General features: G+C 42.2%; 1 protein-coding gene and 1 pseudogene across 3 annotated transcripts in view; one reads left to right on the top strand and one right to left on the bottom strand.

Moving 5' to 3' along the window:
* The window catches only part of bicral (BICRA like chromatin remodeling complex associated protein), a 74,776-nt gene that overhangs the window by 47,202 nt on the left and 11,288 nt on the right, over positions 1–16,286 (bottom strand). The gene's annotated exons all lie outside the window — the stretch shown is intronic.
* LOC145351222 (U2 spliceosomal RNA) lies at positions 2,915–3,066 on the top strand (annotated as a pseudogene).

Here is a 16,286-nt window from a genome sequence, read left to right as displayed (position 1 = left end):
ATACTCTGGGGTCAATGATTCAAATCCACTATGGCAAATGGTAGAATTTAAATTCAATGATAAATATGGAATATAAAGTTTGCTCAATAATGCTGGCCATGACAGCTAATATTGATTGTCATAAAAACCCATCTCATTCATTAATTCCCCTTATCTGTTCTGGCTTATGTGAGACTCAGATCCTCAGCAATGTGGTTGAATCTTAGCTGCTGGCCTTGTAGATAATGTCCAAATCCCATGAAAGAAAATAAAAGTGCGATGAGGCCCTTAAGTGGACATTAATTTCCCACTTTAAGGCCTCAGCTGATGGTGAGACTGGAAGGACATCCAAGTGCACCAGACTTAAATGGGATGGAAGGGATAAGAGTTCCCTACCTGCCATCTTCTCACATATTAAATGCCCCTCCCACGACCATATGCACTACAGGGGAAGGCACAAGATTCCACCTCTCATCTTCATCTTAAATACGAGATCCTTTATTAAGAAACTGTGCCCTAGTGCTAGATTCCCCCATGAGAGGAAACATCTTCTCAGTATCTACCCTATCAAGCTCCCTCAGTATAAGATCACGTCCCATTCTTCTAAACTCCTATAAGCATAGGTCCAAACTGTTCAATCTTTCCTCATAAAGCAACCCATTCATACCAAGACCTTCGCTAAACTGCTTCCAAGGCAAATAAGGAAACCAAAACTGTATGCTGTACTCTGTGTGTCACAATGCCATACACAATTGCACCTTGACTTCCCTACTTTTATATTCCATTCCCCTTACAATAAAGGCCAAAATTACATCTGCCTTCCGAATTTCTTGCAAGCTAACTTTTTGTAATTCATGTACAGAAACCCAGATTCCTCTGTATCACAGCATTCTGCAGTCATTCTCCATTTAAATAAACTCTGCTTCTCTAATCTTCCTACCAAAATGAATACTCCCAACATTTTCTTCATTAAACTCCATATGCCACATTTTGCCCACATTTAACCTAACTATATCACTGCACACTTTTGTGTCTCACTCACAAATTGCTTTCCACTATGCTTTGTATCATCAGCAAATTTAGCTACAATACATTCCATCCTTTCATCCAAGTCATTAATATAAATTGTAAATAGTTCAGACCCTTGCAGCACTCCACTAGCTACTGTACCAACCTGAAAACCCTTTGCTTCCTGCTAGTTAGCGAATGCTCTACCCATACTAATAATGCTAAAGTACTCTTTCCTATACTAAGCCCTAATGTTATGACCTTTTGTCTTGTGACACCTTATCAAATGCCTTTTGGAAAACGAAATACACTGCATCTATTGTTTCCCTTTACCCGTCATGCTTATTACATCCTCAAAGAATTCTATTAAATTTGTCAAACACAATTTTCCCTCCATAAAACCATGTTGACACTGCTGATTGTACTACATAAGACCATACGACATAGGAGCAGAATTAGGCCACTCAACCCATTGAGTCTGTTCCACCATTTAATCATGACTGATTATTTTTTCCTCATCCCCATTCTCCTGCCTTTTCCCCATAACCCCTGATCCCCTACATGTCCGACTACTTCTTCCTTAATAATGTCCCTGTGATGCAGCGGCAGAGTGTATTGTAGCCAAATTTACTGACGATACAAAAATTAGTGAGAAACAATTTGTGAAGAAAACACAAAGATGTTGCAAAGGAATATAGATAGGTTAAGTGAGTGGGTACAAATATGGCAAATAGAGTATAATGAAGGAAAATGACAGATACTAGCTAATTGGCCTCGAGTTTTCTGCTTTCCGGTTCCTTTTTTTGAATCGGGTTTTTCAATCTACTGGGATTTATGCAGAACCCAAGAAATTTTGGAAGATTGCAAGCCAAACATCCACCACCTCTGCAGCCACTTATTTTAAGATCCTAGAATGAAAGCCATCAGATCAGAAGCTGGTTTAGAACTCTCAGGTTTGTTTTTCTAAAGGAGATGAGATGACTGAAACTAATGGATGAATTTACAACATCTAGAGAGTATTGCTGTGAGGCCACTTAGTATCCAGCTTGACTTGCTGGGTCTGGAGTCACACATAGGCCAGATGTGACTTGCTAAACCACTCCTTCTACCCACACAGTACAAAAGGGCAACAGGAGATATGCTGCTTCCACCTTAGGTTGTGGCTCATCCAAGGAGTTACTACTGTTTGAAGTAATCCATGAGTTGCAGGACTGACTTCAACCTACTGACCACAACATTTCTTAATTTGTGTTAGAATTGTACAAATGGGCAGGTTTGATCTAATTGTCATTACAAGACATGGCTGTAGGGTGACCAGGGCTGGCAACTGAAAGTTCAAGGGTATTCAGCATTTAGAAAGATAGGGAAAGAGGAAAAGAAGATGGATCGCACTGTTAATAGAGGATGGAATCAGTACATTAGTGAGATGGGAACCTAGGTTGAAAAATCGTAGTGTTCAGTTTAGGTGGAGTTATCAAATAGCAAGGGACAGCAAACTTTGGAAGGAGTTGTTTATAGGCCACCAGATAGTAAAGCTAAGGTAGGGTATAATATAAATCAGGCAATTATAGATGCATGTCATAGGAGTAATACAGTAATCATGACGGTCTTCAATTTACATATAGTCCATAATAAACATAATTTGGACTGATGCTGTGGAGGACAAATTCCTAGAATGTATATAAGATGCTTTTCTAGAACAGTATGTTGAGGAACCAACCAGGGAATGGGCTATTTTAGATCCAGTATTGTGCAATGAGAAAAGTCTTATTAATAATCTTGTGAAGAAACCTGCAGAGAAGAGTGATCATAATATGATAGAATTTTGAAATATGAGTGGAATTTTAAGAGATTTTTTTCTAAGTGTTGGCTGGTCTGAAAATGGGAGAGTTCCAGATCCATTTTTTGGGCGAGTCCTATGCACTCTGTCGCTTCTCGGCCTTTTGGCTAAGATCAAGTGTAGTATTGACATGCTGTGCTTGGTTGAAGTCATTAGGTTACATTTCAGCTTTATTTGAAGCAATTTTTAAAAGAAGCACCTCAGCCTTTTGGCTAAGATGCAAATGAGATCAAGCCTTAGAGGAGGAGCTATGCCTACTCCAATCAGTTTGGATCATGTAGATCAAGCCCAAGACAGGAGGTGAGAGCCCTGTCTTGTCAGCTTGGATTGGGAATGTCTCAACTTGTTGAGACTCTGAATTGGACTTGATTTGATTGAATTGGAATAAAAAAAACAAAAAAAAACTATCATTGAAAAGATGGGCTAGTCAATTTCCAAAGAGACTGTGGGTGGGGCTTAACTCACCAAACAACCTGCAGAAGGAGGTACTGCAGATGTGCAAACCTCTGATGCTGCACACGCACATTATCAGTAACAGAGGTCTGACAGAGAGAGAGCTTTCAGGCCCCTGCTACCACAGGCAGCCTCAACCAGTTGCTCCCACCCACAATTGCGGGGGCCTGTTGCCTGGGATGCAGGCCCCCCCCCCCCCCCACCCACCCACCCACCCCCGCCCCCACCCCCGGCATGAAAATAGGCGCCATTCTTGCTAGTCACCTCATGCCCTATTTTACAACATTTTCCTGCCTTTTACGACATTTTCCCATTGCAAAATCAGTATAAACTGGTCATAAAATTCCGCTCATGAAGATTGAAAGTGATGTAGTTTAAATAGAAATGTGGGTCTTTAATCTAAACAAAGGAAAACTATAAAAGGTATGAGGGGCAAGTTGGCAGAGGTAAACACAAGAACTATATTAAGAGGTATGATGGTAGACAGGAATTCTACAGGTTCTGGAATTGTGCCTATAGATTGGAAGGTAGTAAATGTAACCCTGCTGTAATGATGCACACTTACATACTTTGTCAGGAACATTTATTTAAGAACATAAGAACATAAGAAATAGGAGCAGGAGTAGGCCATCTGGCCCTTCGAGCCTGCCCCGCCATTCAATAAGATCATGGCTGATCTGTCGTGGCTCAGTTCCACTTTCCCGCCCTCTCCCCATAACCCTTAATCCCCTCTCTTATCAAAAACCCATCAACCCGCTTCTTAAAAATATTTAGCGAGGCAGCCTCCACCACTTCAACGGGCAGAGAATTCCAGAGATTCACCACCCTTTGAGTGAAGAAGTTCCTCCTCAACTCCGTTCTGAACTGCCCCCCCTTTATCTTGAGGCTGTGCCCCCTAGTCCTACTGTCTTTTTTGAGCGGGAAGAGTCTTTCCACCTCTATCCTATCCATCCCATTCATCATCTTATACGTCTCAATGAGATCTCCCCTCATTCTTCTAAACTCTAACGAGTACAAGCCTAGTTTATTCAGCCTCTCCTCATAGCTCAACCCCCTCAACTCCGGTATCAGCCTAGTAAACCTCCTCTGCACTCCCTCCAAGGCCAAAATATCCTTGCGCAGGTGCGGCGCCCAAAACTGCACACAGTACTCCAGCTGCGGCCTCACCAATGCCCTATACAGCTGCAGCAAGACCTCCCTACTTTTATATTCAATCCCCCTCGCTATGAAGGCCAGCATCCCATTCGCCTTCCTGACCACCTGCTGCACCTGCAGGCTGGGTTTTTGCGACTCATGCACAAGGACCCCGAGGTCCCTCTGCACCGTCGCCTGCTGCAGTTTTTCGCCACGTAAGTAATAGTCCTTCCTACCATTCTTCCTACCAAAGTGGACCACCTCACACTTGCCAACATTAAATTCCATTTGCCATTTCCTGGCCCATTCGCCCAGCCTATCTAGATCCTTCTGCAGACTCTCCACACCCTCCGCACAATTTGCCTTTCCCCCAATCTTGGTGTCATCAGCAAATTTCGACACCCTACACTCGGTTCCCTCCTCCAGATCATCTATATAAATGGTAAATGGTGTCATCTATATAAATGGTAAATGGTAAATTTATTTTTCAAACAGTACAGAGGTTAGCAGTGCCCCTTTCCCAGCTGTCCTAGGGTAGCCCACCAGCTGCCCCAATTCCTACATGTCTTCTTCATGTATTCCACCCAAGATAGGGCTCTACCCCTTGAGGTGATTACCCACTCTCAGTCCCAACAAGTCCCTCAGGCCAGGTGATCCTCTTCTGCTGCATTGCCCTGAAATACATAATCACCACATTCCTCCCCATTTAACAACTTAATGCAATCTTCAATCGCCAAGTTACTTAGTTTTAAACCCTAAGTTAACATTATATTCATGAGTTGGACAATTATAAATCAACTTTTTAAGGGGGTTTTCTGTTTCTTGTAGAGAAGTGTAATTTTGTAATCTGAAATGCTTCCACCAGATCAACATTAACAGGAACTGCAAATAATGGGTACTTCTTCTGACACAGGCATTTCATTACTACTTGCTTCTGACTGTACTGACCAATCCAGGCTCATTCTACATCCATCCTTCAAGATCTGGCAATATCTTAACATCTCACTGGATCTTTTAGCTCAAAGACAGGCATACAGGTGAATACTTCTTCAGACTTTCATTAAAACAGGATACTCACAGGCTTTGGACACAGGCAGTGTCACCAATAGTCAATCTCACCCTTGTCACCAATGGAATGATGCGTACACAAACTTCATCAGGAACACAAGGAGTATTTATTAATAAGGAAAAACTGTACAGATCTAGAATCAAGGGGCACAGTCTCAGAATAAGAGTTAGGCCATTTCAAATTGACAGGAGGAGGAATTTCTTCAGAAGGTGATTAATCTTTGGAATTCTCTATTCTAGAGACTCACTCATAGAGTATATTCAAAGGAGAGGTCAATAGACTTCGAGAAACCAATGATATCAAGGGATAGGAAGATAGGCAAGAAGATAACATTGAGTTAGAAGGTAAGCCATGATCAAAATGGCAGAGTGGCCTTGAAGAGCCAAATGGCCCATTCCTGGCCCTGCATTCCTACTTGTTGGTGTAGTACATTGCAAGATCTGAGCATTTTGTTTTATTGCCTCTGTTGGGGAGGCATACATAAGTTATTCAATGATGGTTACCCGCATATGCGTTAGTCTTAGAAAGGTGGCGATGAAGCTAGGATAGAAATTTCTCAAATGAAACGTAAAAGAAAATCAGGACTGAAGAGCATTGTAACACATTTTGGAGCTCGTGAAGTTGAATTTGAGGAACTTTGAGCAATTTAAAAGATTGTTCCATACACACAGCATATGAGTTAGCACCTTATCCAACTGAAAAAATGGTACTGAAGGCACATTTGAGGACAATGATGGAATCCAACCCCAACTAACAAAGAGGATTGGTATAATTACAAACTAAGGTTACTCATTTGGCTGAAAGTGAACAAAATAAGAAAGAGAATAAATGTTTTCCTCCTCATGATGGGGCCAGATGCTCCTGAGATGGTGTCTAACCAATGTTCTCCTCAAGACTCCAGTACTGTGGACTATTCTGAAATTAGTGAGATTCTGCACTCATATTACGGCACAACTAAGGATGATATTGCAGTCAGACTGGCATTCTATGAATGGAAGCAGTTGGCAAATGTGACCTTTGTTGATTCCATTCTCAAAATAAATAAACTTATCACTATGGGTATTGTGTGAACCTCACAGACATGTTTGCAGGAGGCCTAAAAACAATAAAATCCAAGCAAAGTTTTTGAAGCAAAGGCAATAAGCTAATACAAAAGGAGGCCTATGATGAGGCTACAGCACAGAAATGGCAGAAAAAGATGCAGATTGCATGCAAGTTATTTTCCTGAGCTGGCGGCGATTCAGTGAGATCCAGGCAATGGGAAGCGAAGTTCAAAGTCTCAGAGTCAGAAATTTAGATGCTGTTGCCACGCTAGCCACCAACCATTTAAATGTCCACTTTCCAGTCAAAGTGCTGTGCCTGTGGGAACATTGATCATATCTAGAAGGCACCAGTAATACTCCAGGTTGCAATAAAACACCAAGTTACTGCCATGCACCAAGTCGAGGATGTGGCATATCTAAAGCTCATACAGGAGTCTGGAAGTTCTTGAATGAACATATGATTAACATGGAAACAGAAATTGGTGTAATTGAACAAGAAGATCAAGAGTTGTACTCAAAGCAGGAAAAACAGTATGTACAGCTCAAAGTAAAAGAGTTGATTCCAGCACCTAGAGTAAAAACAAATGTCAGAGATCCATGTTTTCTGCATTGATAGAGCTGTAGCAGGTATCTGTTATCTTAGAAAGACAGTACAAGATATCCTTAAGACAAATTCCCTCACACAAAACTGGCATGAAAGTGACTACTTATTAAAATAATTGTATTCCAATGTTGGAAGTAGTTAGTGTCAGAGTGGAATACAATGATCAATCTAATTACTCACTAATAGGAGAAGGGAACAAAGTCCTGATAAGAAGGATTTGGTTAAAGAAAATAGGGTTAAGGTGGTCTGAGTTATCACCAGCAGGGATCAGCAAGATGAAGGCACTGGTGAAGTGCTAAAAGAGCACAAAATGACCGATGAACAAGGAGGCCCAGAAGATAAACATAGGAATGACAAGATGGGGAGGCATGGTGTTACAGTGGTTACCACTGCTGCCTTAAAATGCCAGGGACTTGGGTTCAATTCCAGCTTTGGGTGACAGTGTAGAGTTTGCACATTCTTCCCGTGTCTGCATGGGTTTCCTCTGGGTGCTCCGGTTTCCTCCCACAGACCAAAAATGTGCAGGTTAGATGGATTGACCATGCTAAATTGTCCCCAAGATGTGTTGTTTAGGGGAATTAGTCATGGTAAATGCACGGGGTTACAGGCTGGGAGTGGGCCTGGGTAAGATATTCTATCGGACCATCGGATAGATTAGAAAGAACGAGGATAATTAAGAAGAGTGCTGAGTGGGCCACACCCATTGTGGTAGTTCAAATAATAGATGGATCCATTCAACTTTGTGCAGGCTAAAGTGAGAGAGAATTATACATACTCACTGCCTATCAGTGACTACCTGTTTTCCAACTTAGGCAATGGAAAGGTTTTTAGTAAAGTGGATTTTCAAATGCATATTGTGATTAGAACTAACAGACAAGAACAAGAACCACTTACCATTCATACACACAAAATGTGTTACTATTAAATATGAAGTGGTAGAATGGCTCCCCTCTTTTTCCACTCCTTGATTACATGCAACGTGTTTTTTTTTGCTTACCAATACATTGAGTGTTTACATGATTAAGTGCCGTGACTAAATTTCTCTTTTCCCAATACAGAGTTCACACACTGGACTCTGTCTTTGTTGGGTGTGCTTGGTCCAGTAGATATAGGAACCCCAGACATCAGGATTCCCTCCGCAGTGCCTAGAGTTTTAATTCCACAATGTTAGTGAGACGTTGCCAAATATTTCCGCACCCCAAAACCCAGCCTGACTAATGGGCTTGCCTTCCAGTCGGGCAGGGAGCTCGTCTGTGAAGGCCACAGACCAGCTAACTCCATGGGGGTGGGGGGTGCTCTGTATTGGATGGGTGGCCAAATGCTCGGGAGAAATTGGAATCCTCCTGGGTCCCAACACTCAGGAAACCTGGCCAACCTGGGACAAAGTTGAAAAATTGATTGATAGAGTGGCTGGCAGCTTCATTATCATTTTTAACATTCCAACCCACCTCCTTGGAACGGGGTAATTGGTCACCTACCCACTCCCAATCTCGTTAAAACCAGAATTAGGAAGATTTGGGTTATGAATAGATTTTTCAGACTTTAACCTCACCAGCCAGACCCATACCACCTCTTTCTTAGGTTAACATTCAACTCATTCTTCCTCTCTCTAATTATAGGCACACCCCATTTATGTCCATCCAGAGAGTTTATATGGAAATTGGAAATAAACTGTCCACATTGGTTCCACTGGTTGGCACAACATCGAGGGCCGAAGGGCCTGTACTGCGCTGTAACGTTCTATGTTTTAAATGACACAAGAAAACCTGTGAGAGCTTTTAAAAGAACAAGGAATAGTATTTATTGTACTTTAAAACTCAATCTAAATAAAGCAAACATTCTCACACACACATACATTCAAGAGCACACAAACACAGGTAAATTACAACATACAAAGATGAGTTAAATGGTTTAAGAGTCAAAGAAGTGGATTGTATACAGATCCTGTACATTGATGACTCGAATGGTTCGATGATTTTTCTAGATTCTGCATCAGGATGATTTGAAGATGTTGACAGAAGATTTATCTCTTTTGTTCTGGGGTCAGCAGCGGTTCGGTTCATTTTTGACAATGCTGTCCGCAATATGTGACTGGGTAAACAACAGACAAGAACCAAGCTTGCAGGATGGCTGGAGAGACTGCCCTAACAAGATTTTCCTGTTTTCACATTCTAGATTGCCTCTCTTCTTCTGATTGAGGCTGGAGAAAAGCAGTTCTTTAACACAAAAAGGGGCAACTGGTTCGTCACATGATTTCCCCTTGCAAACTTACCAGTTATCCAAACATGATCATGGCAAGTCGAAGAGTGCAGGTTGGCATGCCAGGCGTACCTCAGAGTGAGGTGTCAACTGGTGAAGCTACAGGACTATTGAATGCCGAACAGCGTAAGCAGCAAGTGATAGACAGAGTTAAGTGATTCCACAACCAACAGATCAAATCTAATCTCTGCAGTCCTGCCACATCCAGTTATGAGACAATTAAACAACTCACTGCAGCAGGAGGCTCCACAAATGCCCCGATTCAGATCAGTGCAAAAGGCTGAAGTATTTGCAACCATCTTCAGCCAGATGTGCCAACTGGATGGTCCATCTTTGCCTCCTCTGGAGATTGCCAGCATCACAGATGTCTGTCTTCAGCCAATTTTATTCATTTTACATGATATCAAAAAACAGCTGGAGGCACTTAATACTGCAAAGGCTATGGGCCCTGACAATGTTCCAGCAACAGTACTGAAGACTTGTGCTCCAGAACTTGCAGCACCTCTCATCAAGCTGTTCCAGGACAGCGACACCACTGGCATCTAAGTATCAAAATGGGAAATTGCCCAAATATGTTCTGTACACAAAAAGCAGGACCAATCCAACCCAGCCAATTATCGCCCCATCACTATGCTCTCAATCTTCACTAAAGTGATAGAGGGGTTATCAATAGTGCTATCAAGCAGTATTTGCTTAGCAATAGCCTACTCACTGTTTAGGTTCCGCCAGGATCGCTCAGCTCCTAACCTTATTACAGCCTTCGTTCATACATGGACAAAAGAACTGAATTCGAGAGGCAAGGTGAGTGACTGTCCTTGACATCAAGGCAGCTTTTTCTCCCCATCTGGATCAAGATTGTAACAAAGATTGGAGCTGAGTAGCCCTGATGAAATCCAAACTGAGCACTAGTGAGCAAATTCCACTTGTAATATTGTCAATGACCCCTTCTACCACTTCATTGATGATTGAGAATTGGTTGATGGGTGGTAATTGATCAAGTTGGATTTATTCTGCTTTTTATGGATGACACGTATCTGGCCAATTTTCCACATTTTTGAATAGATATCAGTGTTGTAATTATATTGGGACAGCTTGAACATAAGGATACATTAAGTGCACTCTCCATGTTATCTATCAAACTATCTCCGCCTCTCCTTCAGTCTCTAATTGGTGATCCCAACAATTTCAATTTGAGTACACATCTATCCCAGCACTAAAATTAGGGCCCTCCTTCAAGTATTTCTAGATCTGTAATTCTGTTTCTATAACCCATGTTGTCCTGTACTCACTGCTCCCTACAGTACTCCAAAATACCCAACTTCACTACTCCTACAACTCAGTATCATGTTCTTTGCATTGCCAAATACAGAACCATCCTACTGTTGCCATACCCTAACAAACTATTCCCACTGGACTCAGGCCACACAAATACCTTCTCACTGTTCACAACTTCTTGACATCCTCATTTTAAGACCACAGTTCCCAAGCCCTAGAACTGCAAAGCATATGACAGAACTTTTATTTCTCCCCACTCCTCCCACCCATTTACTCGTACTGAATATCCTCACTGACTTGCAATCTGAACGATCTTCATACGTATTTTGGCTTTAAAAAAAGTATAACTCCCGACATAACTGATTCCCAATCTTGGTCCTCCAAGTTCTTATTATACTTGAACTATACCTGCAACAGACCACAAAATTAACAGAAAAAGGAGCTTCTATTTACATGGCACCTTTCATAGCCTTGGGACAGCACTTAAGAATTTCGAATCAGGAAATCATTTCCATTTTTAATATGATTTATAAAATGGAAGAAACTGAAAATAGACTGTGATTTTCTTTTAAATGTTAAGTAAAATTTCACCAGAAAAATTACGGCTTCCAACTGCACCCGAAAACATGCCCTTAATTGAAAGAGCTTAGGAGTAAAGTGCACTCTCAGGAATCTTGCTTAAAAGGTTCTGTAACCTGTGTTAGGATCATAATTATGGAGAAGCATTAGACAATTACAAAAAAGGAAATTCAGGGGGAATGCATAACGTATTAACTCTCAAAATTCTGCAATTCTTAACAGTGATTCTCCCATTTAATTTTTTGGCGGGTCGGGCTGGGAGATTCAAGCCTGAGCCAATTTGCGGGATTCACGCATGTGTTTCTGACGTGCACGCATCTCCCAACGACAGATATCTGGCGTGGTTGAGGCCACACAGGAAACCGGCAGAAACAGCAGGTAAGTAATTTTAATTTTTTTTAATGTGAGTTGAATGTGATTATCAGGCTCGGGACTGAATTCTCTGGGACCGATAACATTTCCCAGCCCACCAGCACAATTTCATTCTGGCAGGGTTTAGAGTAGCTCCCCACTTTCGGGAACTAGCGGGAGACCCCGCTGGAGTGAAAGGGAGGAAGGGGCAATCAGGGCCCCCCAGGGGTTCGGATAGTGGGGGGTGGTGTTCATCGTCATCCTGGCAGTGCCAGCCTGTGCCCCCAGTTTTGCCCAAGGGGCAAAATGCCCATGCCAAGGGGGCATCTTGGCATTGGCCACAGGGCATCGTGCAGTGCCAAGACAGCAGAGCCTATTGAGGGCAGGGCTTATGGGGCGGGGCCGAGTGGGCGACTGGTGGGGATAGGAGGGTCCCGTTGTCATTCTGCCATTTTGATCAATTGGGGCTGGAGGATGGCCAGTAAACGGAGTGGTCTGCCTTGTGGGACAGCTCTACCGAGGCAGGGCAAGGGGGAATGGAGGGTCTGCCGGGGTGACGGTGGGTCTGCAGGGCAAGGTGGTCTGCCCGTGGGGGGGGGGGGGGTTGTCACTGCTGGAGCGTGAGGAGGGAGGGTTGCTAGTGATCGGGGTGCTCCTGGACAGGGGGGGGAGGTTTGGGGCTGGCCCCGAAATGCTCATAGGGACTGTGATCGGGCCATGGACGCAGTGGGTAGGGATGGATGCTGGAGGGGCAGTACTGCAAGTGTTCCAGGCTGGCAGTGATCAAGCTCGGCTAGCAAAATGCAGGCTGACAGTTCGAGGCCATTGCGCATGGCAGAGTTCCAGAACTATCAGACTCTGGTGTGAATGCCTACACCAACCAGCGCCCCCCAACCCCCCACCCTCCTGAGTTTTTAATGATATTTGCGATTGTGACCTCTGCAGTGTACAGAGTGTGGGAGCTTTGAGTGTGAATTCCCATTGAAAAAGTAATCTTGATTTACACAACTTTTTCCCACGAATTCAGCACTTACAACTTTTTTGTACGTTTGTACCCAGTACGTTTGAATTGCATTCATAGTGCAAATCTTTAGGTGCAAAAGTGAGCAACCTTCAAGTCCAAGAATCCACATGTACAATTTGTAGCCTTTTATGGTAGATTGCTCCTTTGCTGTCTCCGATTCATCACAATCAATATCACAGGAAAGTCACTGAAATACTTATTAAATAATAGTACACATAACACGCACATCCTTTCCATCATCTATCAAACGACATACTTGCAAAAGACAGTACTATATAAACAAAAGAACTAATTTGCAATGTATAAAGATTCTTAGCAATTGAATACACTTTAATTGACACAACTACATATGTGACCCCTGACCAATTTTACCAATCTCGCTTTTTAAAAATGTGCATTATTCAGAGTATGATACAAACAGAATAGATGAACAGAACTAATGTGTATGTAATCATATGGTCTTTTTATGTTACACACTATGAAATACACTCTTGCACACCATGTAAAAGTGATTTTTCCCTTTTAATTGTAATTGAACAACTTCAATGAAAATCTGCAAGAGAAGTTGTGGATATCACTTATATTTCACTTGTAACTTTATCATCACAATTGGTTTGCAGCTTGTAAAAACAGTGCTACTAACAAAGCAAGATCAGTGGAAATCCAGTCAGCGCCATATCACATTGCTGTTGCTTTTAACTTGCAGTAAAATGTTGTACTTTATAACATGATGAATTTAACCTCCACCTACTCTGTAAAGCTTCTGCCATACAAATTCAGAGGCCACTGCATACATTGTTGGAGCTGCATAATGTATATACTATAACGAAACAAATAAAGCCACAAATGAACAAGACTTAATACTTCAGCTGATGAACGTATTTCAGATTTGTGCTTCTTTAAATGATTACTGAATATAACATTGCTCTTGGACTATTGTATCTGTTTCAGAAGGAGTGTTTGACTTTGTTTCAGAAGGAATGTTTGATTATGTATGTTTCAGTCACCTTTTCATATCATTAAGGATTTTGCTGTTCACTTCGCTATTTCCACATACTTAACTTTTATGTAAATAAAGCAAGGTATGGAGACAGATCTATATTTTTTATACATCTACCACACCAACAACATGCATATATAGTGCCTTTACCATAGTAAAATTTCCCACACTATTTCATAGAAACATTATCAAACAAACTTGACACCAAAAAACATAAGATGTGAGGACAGATAAGAAAAAGGCTTTAAGGCCTTAAAGAGGTACATCAGGCAGCGAGGTTTAGGGACTGAATTTCAGAACTTACTGCCTCAGCAGCTATAGGCACAGCAGTCAATGATGGATTAATCTAAATTGGGTGTGTTAAAAGCCCAGAATCGCAGAAGGTTCAAGGTATGCTGGAATGAGTACAATGGGATATTGGGTGAACAGGAACGACACAGTGCACAGAAAGTGATAGGCCTGCTAAACAAACACTAGGATAACATAGTCTGGAGATCTGAAGCCCAAAAAAGAATTTAAACAGCCTACGGGTCAAGGCAAGGCTGAGACTGACAATGTAATAGAGTCACAGAGATTTACAGCATGGATGAAGGTGGAGATGTGTGATCTTGATGACGGAGACAGTATGGAACTAGAAGTTCTGTTCAGGATCAGACTGGATGCCATGGTTGCCAATACTCTGGTTCAATGTCAATGTCATTTGTGCCTTTGATAAGGGTTGATTCATTGTGTTAGGAGCAGAAACTTGAGTGTCAGTTTATACAACTTAGAAAATTTATAATATTTGCTTCCCACTTGGTCACATGTTAGTCCATAACTCATTTATAAATGACAATAATTTAATCATACAGTTTTGCATAATTTTTGAAAATGCTAGGTGCAAAATAATAAAATCCTACCCTAATTCAACATTTGATAACTGATTTTTTAAAAAAATATACAACACTGGAACTCCATACAAATTTGAGCATTAATTCTAAAAATGGACCTATTCAACATGAAGATATATTCTGTTCTCGAGGTCTGTTTGTCATTTGAGCCCTGAATTCATAGAACATAGAACATAGAACATAGAACATTACAGCGCGGAACAGGCCCTTCGGCCCACAATGTTGCGCCGACCAGTCTTATTTTTAAAAAAAACATTGACCCACTAATCTAAACCACTCCTTTTTCGTCCATAAACCTATCCACCAATCTCTTAAACGCCCCCAAACTAGGCGCATTTACAACTGCAGCAGGCAGGGCATTCCAGTCCCTCACCACCCTCTGGGTAAAGAACCTGCCCCTGACATCCGTCCTATAACTACCCCCCCTTAATTTAAAGCCATGCCCCCTCGTGCTAGATTTCTCCATCCGAGGAAACAGGCTATCACCATCCACCCTATCTAAACCTCTAATCATCTTATATGTTTCTATAAGATCCCCTCTTAGCCGCCTTCTTTCCAGTGAAAACAACCCCAAATCCCTCAGTCTCTCCTCATAGGACCTCCCCTGCATACCAGGCAACATCCTGGTAAACCTCCTCTGCACCCTCTCCAAAGCCTCCACATCCTTCCTGTAATGTGGGGACCAGAACTGCACACAGTACTCCAAGTGCGGCCGCACCAGAGTTGTGTACAGTTGCAACATGACGCTGCGACTCCTAAATTCAATCCCCCTACCAATAAACGCCAAGACACCGTATGCCTTCTTAACAACCTTATCTACTTGATTCCCAACTTTCAGGGATCTATGTACACATACACCTAGATCCCTCTGCTCCTCCACTCTATTCAAAGTCCTCCCGTTAGCCCTATACTCAACACATCTGTTATTCCTACCGAAATGGATTACCTCACACTTCTCCGCATTAAACTCCATCCGCCACCTCGCGGCCCAGCTCTGCAACCTGTCCAAGTCACCCTGCAAACTTCGACACCCTTCCTCACAATCTACCACACCTCCGACTTTGGTGTCATCAGCAAACTTACTAATCCACCCAACTATACCCTCATCCAGATCATTAATAAAGATTACGAACAGCAGTGGCCCCAAAACAGATCCCTGAGGCACACCACTCGTAACCGAACTCCATGATGAATAATTACCATCAACCACCACCCTCCGTCTCCTATCTGCTAACCAATTCCTGATCCAAGTACCTAAATTACCACCAATCCCATACATCTGCATTTTCTGCAGAAGCATACCATGGTGAACCTTATCAAACGCCTTACTAAAATCCATATATACCACATCTACTGCCTTACCCCTATCCACCTCTTTGGTCACCTTCTCAAAGAACTCAATAAGGTTAGTAAGGCACGACCTTCCCGCTACAAAACCATGCTGACTATCTCTAATCAATTCATTACTCTCCAAATAACTATAAATCCTATCCCTAATAATTCTTTCTAAAACCTTGCCCACTACAGAAGTAAGACTCACTGGTCTATAATTCCCAGGGAAGTCTCTGCTCCCCTTCTTAAACAATGGGACAACATTCGCTGTCCTCCAATCATCCGGTACTATACCAGAGACCAACGACGACCTGAAGATCAGAGCCAGTGGCTCTGCAATCACCTCTCTTGCCTCCCATAGAATCCTAGGGTAAATCCCGTCAGGACCAGGGGACTTATCTATTTTCAACCCTTCTAGAATATCCAACACATCCTCTGTATCAACT

The sequence above is a fragment of the Carcharhinus amblyrhynchos genome, chromosome 12 (assembly GCF_965287045.1).
Source record: "Carcharhinus amblyrhynchos chromosome 12, sCarAmb.v2.hapA, whole genome shotgun sequence".
NCBI classification, from domain to species: Eukaryota; Metazoa; Chordata; class Chondrichthyes; order Carcharhiniformes; family Carcharhinidae; genus Carcharhinus; species Carcharhinus amblyrhynchos.
The sequence above is the reverse complement of the archived record's forward strand: the minus strand, read 5'-3'. Positions and strand labels throughout refer to the sequence as shown.